The sequence below is a fragment of the Sapajus apella genome, unplaced genomic scaffold, assembly GCF_009761245.1.
Source record: "Sapajus apella isolate SASKATOON/1434 unplaced genomic scaffold, GSC_monkey_1.0 scaffold97, whole genome shotgun sequence".
In the NCBI taxonomy this organism is placed as follows: Eukaryota; Metazoa; Chordata; class Mammalia; order Primates; family Cebidae; genus Sapajus; species Sapajus apella.
The window spans coordinates 4391241-4401002 of NW_022437037.1; positions in this window are offsets into that span (position 1 = coordinate 4391241).

The following is a 9762-nucleotide window of genomic DNA, read 5'->3' on the forward strand; positions in this document are numbered from 1 at the left end:
CCACTCACAGTAACACACAACACACACACCACTCACACTAACACTAGTCACACAATCACATACCACTCACACACATTCATCACTCATACCACACACCCACATACACACACACACACACACTGACACATATACTGGCTCACATACCCTTTCATGTTTGCCCATAAACATATGCATGCTCCACCCTGGTGCACACAGACATGCACACACATTCACACTCATATTCTCACACATAAACAGTCTCACACTCACAAATATACACCGTCTCTCTCACACGAATTCTATTCTCACCCACTTTCTAAGGCACATGATCATACAATCCATTCTCTCTCTCTCTCTCACACACACACACACACACACACACACACACGTGCCCAGGTGGGCAGCTCTGGGAGGAGTGGCGTGACCCCATTTCAGCACTTTCGCCCCCCACGGTGCCTGCTGTCTCCCCAGGAGGGGCTGTCGGCCACCAGGTCTGTCCCTTAGAAGGTCCTAGAGGGGAGAGAGCTGGGAGAGGCCCTGCCTTTTATTTCCTCTCTTTTTTTTTTGGCGGTGTTTTCCATAAAATGAGCTATTTAGAAACGTGGCCATCACCACAAGGACCATTTCTCCGTCTTCCTCGGGAGAGATTCCAACTTCAGTCCCTGGCAGGTCCCCGGGGCACTGGGACAGACAGAGGGCCGGGCATATTTCTGAAGTGCGGTCATGGAGGTGCCGCCCTTCCCTTCCCTGCTGTCTGCCCCTCTCCTCCTGCCTGGCTCCCCAGCTTTCCTTCCCTCCTCCCCCCACACCCTGACCCCACCCTGACCCCCGACCCTCACGACCCCAGAGTGTCCCTGCAGGAGGCCCAGCCTGCCAGTTCCTGCCACAGTCCTCGGGCTGGAGGGGCAGGGCCCGGATTCCTGGGCTCCCTGAGGCTAAGCCTCTGTTGGCTCAGGGAGAAACTGAGGTAGCAGGGGCTGGAGCAGGGGCCGTGTGGCAGGACAGTGGCCAAGCCAGTGAAGGATTTTTCTGTCCCCACCCTGATTCCATGTACTGTCCTAAGAAGCACCGAGGAGGCCCGGTGCGGTGGCTCATGCCTGTAATCCCAGCACTTTGGGAGGCTGAGGCAGGCTGGTCACAAGGTCAGGAGTTTGAGACCAGCCTGACCAATATAGTGAAACCCTGTCTCTACTAAAAATACAAAAATTAGCTGGGTGTGATGGCGGGCACCTGTAGTCCCAACTACTCGGGAGGCCGAGGCAGGAGAATCCCTTGAACCCGCCAGGCAGAGGTTGCAGTGAGCCGAGATCGCACCATTGCACTCCAGCTTGGGCGACAGAACAAAACTCCGCCTCAAAAAAAAAAGCACCAAGGAGTATTTCGGGGGGCCCAACCCCCAGGGCGACAAGCCCCAGAGACCTCTGTGCCCTAGATGGCCGGCCCTGCTTTCCCTTCCCTCCCCGCCCCCACCAGGAAGCCCGCTTTGCCAGCCAGAGCCCCTACTCCTGGCACAGACACTGCCCAGTGGTTCCTGGTGCTGGGTCCAAGGCTAGGGCTGTGACGGTCGGTAAGGGTGGGGCCAGGCCCTGGTGAGGCCCTGGGGTGGGCAGCCCAGAGCTCCGGACGGGACACTGTAGAACCCCTCTTTCTCTGCTGTTCCCCTGTGCCCACACGGAAAGCCCTGCCTGGCCCCTGACTCTCCCAGAGAAGGTAAGTCAGCAGTCCAGAGCAGGGGGGAGATGCTGAGCGCCCCAGGGGTCTCGCCCTGCGCCTTGAGGGAGTCTGGGGCCTGGGGTCTGCGTGGTCCTTTCTCAGCCTCACTGCCCAACTGCACACGAAGCGGTGGGCTCAGGGTTCCCTGAAATTCCTTTCCACCCCAGGAGTTCAGGGTCCCACTGACAGTCTGGTGGGCAAGGATTCTGCCCATGGGGGTTCTTCCCATGACGCCTCCCAAGAAACACCCCCTGGCCTGTCCCAGGGAGACCAGCCAGCCTGGCCCTGCTTCAACCAAGCCTGGCGAGGACATCCGTGCGATCCTGGCTGGGGCCTCGCCTTCTCTGAACCTTGGTCATTCTGCCCAGTGGAGGCTGGGGAGGGTGCCCAGTAGGCCTGAGCTTGCCCCAGCTCTGGCTGGTAAGTGTGCCCAGAGTCCTGCTCCCAGAGATTCCCCCATCTCACCCCTGCTGGCGCCCACTCCACATCAGTCGCTGGCAGGCCAGCCCCAAGGACAGAGCTCTGGGGTGGGGACCACTGGGGACCCTCCAGCCACTGCAGCCGGACCCAGGGCGGGGTCAGGAGCACTCGGACTGCTTTGGAAGTGGCAAGGGCAGAGGCAGGGGGCCAGAGTCCTTTGTGCTCCCTGGGAAGCCCCCGCTCCACCCCCACTGGCCCTGCTTGGCAGAGCCAACGGCAGGAAGAATCCGGTCGGCCATCCGTCAGGGAGACGGAGCGGGCCAGAAGGAGGGCTGCTGGAGGAGGAGAGCTGGGGAAATTTGATCATTAAGAAACCCTCCTGGCTGTCTGGGGGAATTTAATTAAGTTGCTAGAGAGGGCTGAGAGAATGGGCCACATCTGGAACCAATATGTGGGCTTTGATTTTTTTTTCCCCTCCTCTTTCTCTCTCTCTTCCCATCTCACTGCTGTAAAAGGGAGTGGAGTAGAACTTTGGAGTGTTGGTTCCTCTGGGAAAGAATTCCCGGCAGATTGAGAGGGAGAGAGACGAGGCAGGCAGACACCAAATATGCAAGACAGTGAGACCGTGATGGGGACACAGGTAGGAACACAGATCGCTCAGGACCGAGAGAGGCAGAGACAGGAAGGAAAGCAGGAGCCCGGTCAGGCTGGGCTTTGGGATTTGGCTCTGAAGGGGTAAGCAATGGCAAGGGTTAAAGACCCATTTTACAGACAGACAAAGTCAGTCAGGTCCCTGAGAACTTCGGCAACAAACATACCAGGCCAAGAGTCCCCTGGGTGGCCGATGGGGATTCTTCCACATGGGGGAAGCCTTCCAAGAAATATGGCCCCGGCCTGTCCCGAGGATGCCCTCTCCTTCTAAACGCAGCCAGCCTGCCTCCGAGTTGATCAGCGCTGATCAGGCCCGTACGCTGCTTGGCGCCTGCCTCGTGGGGTGAACCCTCCCGACACCCCTAGGGTGTAGATACTGTCATTATCCCTGTTTGCAGATGAGAGGGGATGCGACTAGCCCAAGGTGACAAGGCACACGTGTGGCAGTGCGGGACCTGGTCCTTGGTCTGTCTGGGTTCTGTCTAGACACGCTGCATGGGTCACTTGGGTTGTGATGACGTCATTTGGCAGCTGTGGCGTTGGTGCTGGCCGGTGCCAGGACTGGGCTGTGCTCTAGAGAGGAGGCAGTGTGGGTGCTGGGCCCGAAGCTCCCGGCAAGTGTGGGGTGTGCTCGGGGCCGAGTGATAGCGGGAGCCAGGTCAAGGGGACCTTGCCGGGCACTCAGTGGTGGTTGAAGTGGACCCTCTGCCTGGGCAGGAGTGAACTGGGAGAGGAGATGGGGACAGAGGCCATGGGGCCTCTCTCTCTGTCCCTCTGGAGGAGGAACGCTCCAGGCCCCAGGGGCCAGCACCAGGCTGGGCCAGGGTATGTACTCATGGCCTGGGAATGGCGGGTGCTTTTCTCGCCTTGACCCCCAAGAGCGAGCTATCTGGGCCTCTCTTTCAGCCGGTTTCCAGCATGGGACATGAGCCATCTGCCCCTGGCCTCCAAGCTGACCGTTTTCTCCCAGGCCCCAGAGCACCCAGGCCCACACGAGGCTCCCAAAGGCCTATCAGCCAGGCCTGCAGGGGAAGAGCATGGTCTCTGGCCTGGGCAAGCAACCTCTGGGGTAACTCTGTTCCCCTCTAAAACCCAGCACCAACTCCCAAAACCCAACTCCAGCCCCTGCTACTGGCTTCAAAGCTGGTTTCCACCCCGGCAGAGACTCCATCCCCCCTCAAGGAGCCCTCATCCCTGGGCAGCCTGGGCGCCCCTTCCCTGCCCCCATCCTGCCCAGGTGACTGGTCCAGGCCTGCCTGGGCCTCGGCACTTGCATTCCCCTCCACTGCGACTTCAGTCTTCCTCTCTCGGCCGTGGCCCTAAGGGCAGAGGCCACTCCATTGGTCCCCAGAGCGGCCCTAGGCCCAGCCCAGAGTAAGCAGAGGAAGGAGCTTGGTACATATTTGTGGAATGGATGTCCCATAACCTTGGTACATGCAGAGTTTAAAAATATAACTTGAGGCTGGGCACGGTGGCTCACGCCTGTAATCCCAGCAGTTAAGGGGGCTGAGGCAGGTGGATCACCTGAGGCCAGGAATTTGAGACCAGCTTGGCCAACATGATGAAACCCCATCTTTACTAAAAATACAAAAATTACCCAGGTATGGTGGTGTGCGCCTGTAGTCCCAGCCACTTAGGAGTCTGAGGCAGGAGAATCTCCTGAACCCAGGAGGCAGAGGTTGCAGTAAGCCGAGATCACCCCATTGCACTCCAGTCTGAGTGACAGAATGAGATTCTGTCTCAAAAAAACAGAACAAATAAAACTTGAGCACTTGGGCATGCAGGGGAAAGTGAGGCACAGCGAGACCAAAGATGCTACTGTGGGTTCCAGCCCTGGGAACAGGTAGGGCCGGGTGTGCCGAGGATCCTTTGCACATGCCAGGTCTCCTGCCTGGCCACCTCTAGACCTGGCCCCCTCCACCTACCGAATGTGGCTCTACCTGCAAGCACAGGCTTGGCCGGGCACGGTGCTTCACGCCTGTAATCCCAGCACTTTGGGGGGGCTGAGGCGGGAGGATTGCTTGAGCTTAGGAGTTGGAGACCAGACTGAGCAACACAGCAAGACTTCTCATTTCTACTAAAAATTTAAAAAATTAGCCAGCTGTGGTGGTGTGTGCCTGTAGTCCCAGGCACTAGGGAGGCTAAGGTTCAAGGATCGCTTGAGTCTGGGAGATTGAGGTTGCAGTGAGCTGTGATTACACCACTGCACTCTAGTCTGGGTAACTGAGTGAGACCCTGTCTCAAAACAGAAACAAAAATAGAGCAGGTGCCGTGGCCCACACCTGTAATCCCAGCAGTTTGGAAGGTTGAGGCAGATGGATCACCTGAGGTCGGGAGTTCGAGACCAGCCTGGCCAACATGGTGAAACGCCATCTCTAATAAAAATACAAAAATTAGGCTGGGCGCAGTGGCTCAATATAGCTGTGGTGGCTGCGTGCCATGGCTCAGCAAAGCGCCTAAAATCCCAGCATTTGGGAGGCCAAGGTGGGTGGAGCATGAGGTCAAGAGATCAAGACCATCCTGGCCAATATGGTGAAAGCCCATCTCTACTAAAAATACAAAAATTAGCCAGGTATGGTGGTGCACGCCTGTAATCCCAGCTACTTAGGAGGCTGAGGCAGGAGAATCGCTTGAACCTGGGAGGTGGGGGTTGCAGTGACCCGAGATCGCGCCACTGCATTCCTGCCTGGTGACAGAGTGAGACTCCGTCTCGAAAAAAAAAAAGTACAAAAATTAGTGGGGCATGATGGCGCACATCTGTAATCCCAGCTACTCGGGAGGCTGAGGCACAGCAGTCGCTTGAATCTGGGATGTGGAGGTTACTGTGAGCCAAGATCAGGCCACTGCATTCTAGCCTGGGTAACAGAGTGAGACTCTGTCTCAAAAATAAATAAATAAAATAAAGTTAACCAAAAACAAAACAGTGGGAAAAAAACAGAGTGGGCTGAATTCATCCTCCTCAGGGAAGCCCTCCCTGATACCCCTCCCTCGCCCTCCCTTATGGTCTCTGATCTTCTTGTTCCTTCATTCTCTATCAATCTTGGCTTAGTGACCTCCCAGCAGGCCTGGGCCCTCTGATCACAGCTTTATCCTTAGTGCCCCAACCCAGTCCAGGATGGTGGCCGTTACTGTTTAGTGACCCCCACTCTTGTTATCAAGACACGAAGGTTTGAGGAAACTGGGGAGCTGGCTCAGTGAGTGAGCTGGTGAGAGGCTCACCAGCTTAGGGACTTGAACTCAGATCTGTGTGGGGCAGAGTCACTGGCAAAACCACAGAGCGCTATTTCCTCCTGGGACAGAGGAGGGGGGCCCCCAGGAATCTGAGGACCCAGGGCTGAGCAGTGGGAGGCAGGTGTGGTAGGGTGGGAGGGGGGAGGACCCGAGGCCAGGACGCGAGGCCAAAGTTGCCATACTGCATTCTGGGTGATCTGATGGGGCAGGGCACGGTGGGGCTACCACATCCTGCTCTGAGCTCCCCAGGAAGGAGAAGGAAGACCAGTGGCCGGGAGAGCCAGCCAGACTGCAGGGCCATTCACACGTCCCGCTAATCTGAAACAAACCAAGAGGGAGACACAGGTCCCGCTTGGAAGCCCTGACAGGGTGATGATATACAGATTTTTAAATAAGTGTATCTCATTAGGGACGCGTTGTCTGGTGAAAGAAAAATAATGTCCTTCCCCACCCTGCCTCCCATTTTCAAAAAAAAAAAAAAAAAATCCAGTACTACAGCTAAAAAGGAAATTGCATTAATACAGATTGTTTTATTTAAAAAACCTTGACCTCAACTTCAAAAAAAGTCATTAGACATTCTCTTTCTCAAAGGCTGCCGGAGTGATTAGGGGGAGGCCTGTTCCTTTCTCAATGACTTATACTGTTTCTGCACGGCTCGGGGAAGCGTGTGAGGGACCGGGAGTCATTTAAGGCTCCCTGCAGAAAGGTGTGTAAATCTTGGCATGTCTAAAGAAACTTTACCAGACCACTAAGTCCGAGGAAAAGAAAACTGGAAGAGTCTGAACCCCCTCCTCCTTTTTTCCGTTTCTTTCCTTTGGAACTCTGATCTCTTTGATCGTAAAAATGGTCGTATTTCACCCCCAAAATATCAGCAATCAGCGGACTAAGGAAGTGGGAGCCCACGGGGAGTTTCGCCGCCGATTAGACCCTTGGTTTAATTATTTAACGCCTGCCTGGATCTTGTGGGCTGTGAACACGCCCTCCTGGCGAGGGTTCAAGAGTAAGTTATAAATAATAATAACTATTAGATCCCCAATTAAGCCCATGAGCTGAGAGCCTGGCCCCAGACCTCCACCCCGCCTGGTCTCAGCCACTGTGCCCCCCATCATCACACACGCCCCCCCCCCCGTGCTGTGTGCAGCTGACAGCCTCGCAGAGCTCCACTGCACCGCAGGGTAATCACAGCAAGATGTTGCATAGCCGGGGAGGGAGGAGGGCAGGGCCCGCGGGCTCCGGAAGGTTCTGGAAGGCTTTGGGAAGGCTCTGGGCTCCCCCAGGCCTCAGCCTGTGCCCCTCGCCTCAGGCATCCTTCCCCACCCCAGTCCCAGGGAAGGAACGACAGGGAGAGTGGGGAAAGTTTGCCAGGAGAGAGTTTGGGGAGCAGTCGTCGGGGGTGGGTCCCGTCTTCTCTGAGCTTCAGTTTCCCCATCTGTAACAGGAGGGAGTTGTCCAGCAAGGGTCAACCTGGGAGCTGTGTCTGTCCCGGAAACCCAAAGCCCACTGACTGAAGACGCCTTTGTTGGAAGACTGGTCTGGCCCGTCCGAGGTTAGTCTGCAATAGCCAGGCTGCCGCAGCTGGACCACAGCATCTCCTCCAGAGGCCCACTGGGGTTCACGGCCTGGGGCACACCTGGGATGCCTCAGTGTATAGCAGGTGCTCAATACATCACGGTGGTGTGACTCATTCAAGATTGTTTCCCACTGGGCTCCCCGTGAAGCTTGCAGCCCCTGAGGGCAGAAGGGGGTTGCCCGGCCTAGAACACAGCATGGCACCAAGCCCTGCACCAAGTAGGCACCCAAAAGCAGCCTGTCATTTGCTTCCACACCCAGATCTTGGCCTGACCCTGCCCTGCTGGGTCCTCAGGATTCCAATCCACGTAACAGCACCCCCAGCATTGGCCAAAGGACAACCCGACACCTTGGTGCCAGGCATTTCCTGCCGGGTGGGCAGTGGGGATTCTGACCACCAGTATTCAACCGGATGCTCACTCTTGGGCTCGCTGTGTAGGGAGCCCCGCTCTGTGCCAGCTGCCCCCGCCTCCTGTATCGGCTTCTCCTCTGTAAGGCTTTGGGGACTCCATGGTGAAAAGGACACACAAGGGAGAGGGATCCAAGGTGGCTGATCACTAGCAGCTCGGGATTGCAGCTCCCAGTGAAAGCGCAGAGAACAGAGGACACCACACTGTCAGACGAATTTTTGTTGCTCACAGACCAGGAGATTCCCAGCAGAGGAGCCCCACGGGTCACCAGCGTGACTCTTGTGGCCGGCGAGGCGGTTTTGCCGCTGCCTTGGTGCGGCGGTTCTTGGTGCAGAGTTAGAAAAGCACCATCAATCTTAACGCCGCTGTTTTGGCCGGCACAGTGGGTTGCTCAGATTTTAGCGCCGGGAATCAATAAGTTGGACGTCCATTCAGAAACCCAACATAAAGACGGTAATTATAAAGACCACAGATGGATAAATCTATAACGAAGGGAAGAAACCAGCCTAAGAAGGCTGAGAATACCCAAACTCAGAAGAACGCCTCTCCCTCTACAGGGGATCACAGTTCCTCATCAGCAACGGAACAAGGCCTGATGAAGAAAGACTGTGTTCCATTAACAGAAGCAGGCTTTAAAAAGTGGATGATAAGAAACTTCTGGGAATTAAAAGAACTTGTTCTAACCCAATGCAAAGACACTAAGAACTTTGAAAAAAGGTTTGACGAAATGTTAATAATAATACACAATTTAGAGAGGAATATAAGTGAATTAATGGAGCTGAAAAACACAACACGAGAACTTCACGAAGTATGCACAAGTTTTAACAGCTGAATTGATCAAGCAGAAGAAAAGATATCAGAGGTCGAAGACCAACTTCATGAAATAAAACAAAAAGACAAGATTAGAGAAAAAAGGATAAAAAAGAATGAGCAAAGTCTCCAGAAATATGGGACTATGTGAAAAGACCTAATCTACGCTTGATAGGTGTACCTGAATGTGACGAAGAGAATCAATCCAAGCTGGAAAATACACTTCAGGATATTATTCAGGAAAACTTTCCCAACCTAGCAAGGCAGGACAATATTCAACTCCAGGTAATACAGAGAACACCACAAAGATATTCCTCAAGAAGACCAACCTCAAGGCACATAATCGCCAGATTCACCAGGGTTGAAATGAAGGAGAAAATACTGAGGGCAGCCAGAGAGAAAGGTCAGGTTACCCACAAAGGGAAGCCTATCAGACTCACAGCAGATCTCTCAGCAGAAACCCTACAAGCTAGAAGAGAGTGGGGGCCAATATTCAACATCCTTAAAGAAAAGAACTTTCAACCCAGAATTTTACATCCAGCCAAACTAAGCCTCATAAGTGAAGGAAAAATAAAATCTTTTGTGAACAAGCAAGCACTCAGAGATTTCATCACCACCAGGCCTGCTTTACAAGAGCTTCTGAAAGAACCACGACAAATAGAAAGGAACAACCAGTATCAGCCTTTCTAAAAAATACCAAAAAGTAAAGAGCATCAAGATAATCAAGAATTTACATCAACTAATGGGCAAAACAGCCAGCTAACATTAAATGGCAGTATTAAACTCACATATATTATTATTAATTCTAAATTTAAATCGACTAAATCCCCCAATCCAAAGACACAGACAGGCAAAAAAAGCCAAAACCCATCGGTATGCTGCACCCAGACCCATCTCACATGCAAGGATACACAAAGACTCAAAACAGAGGGATGGAGGAAGATTTACCAACCAAATGGAGAGCAAAAATAAATAAATA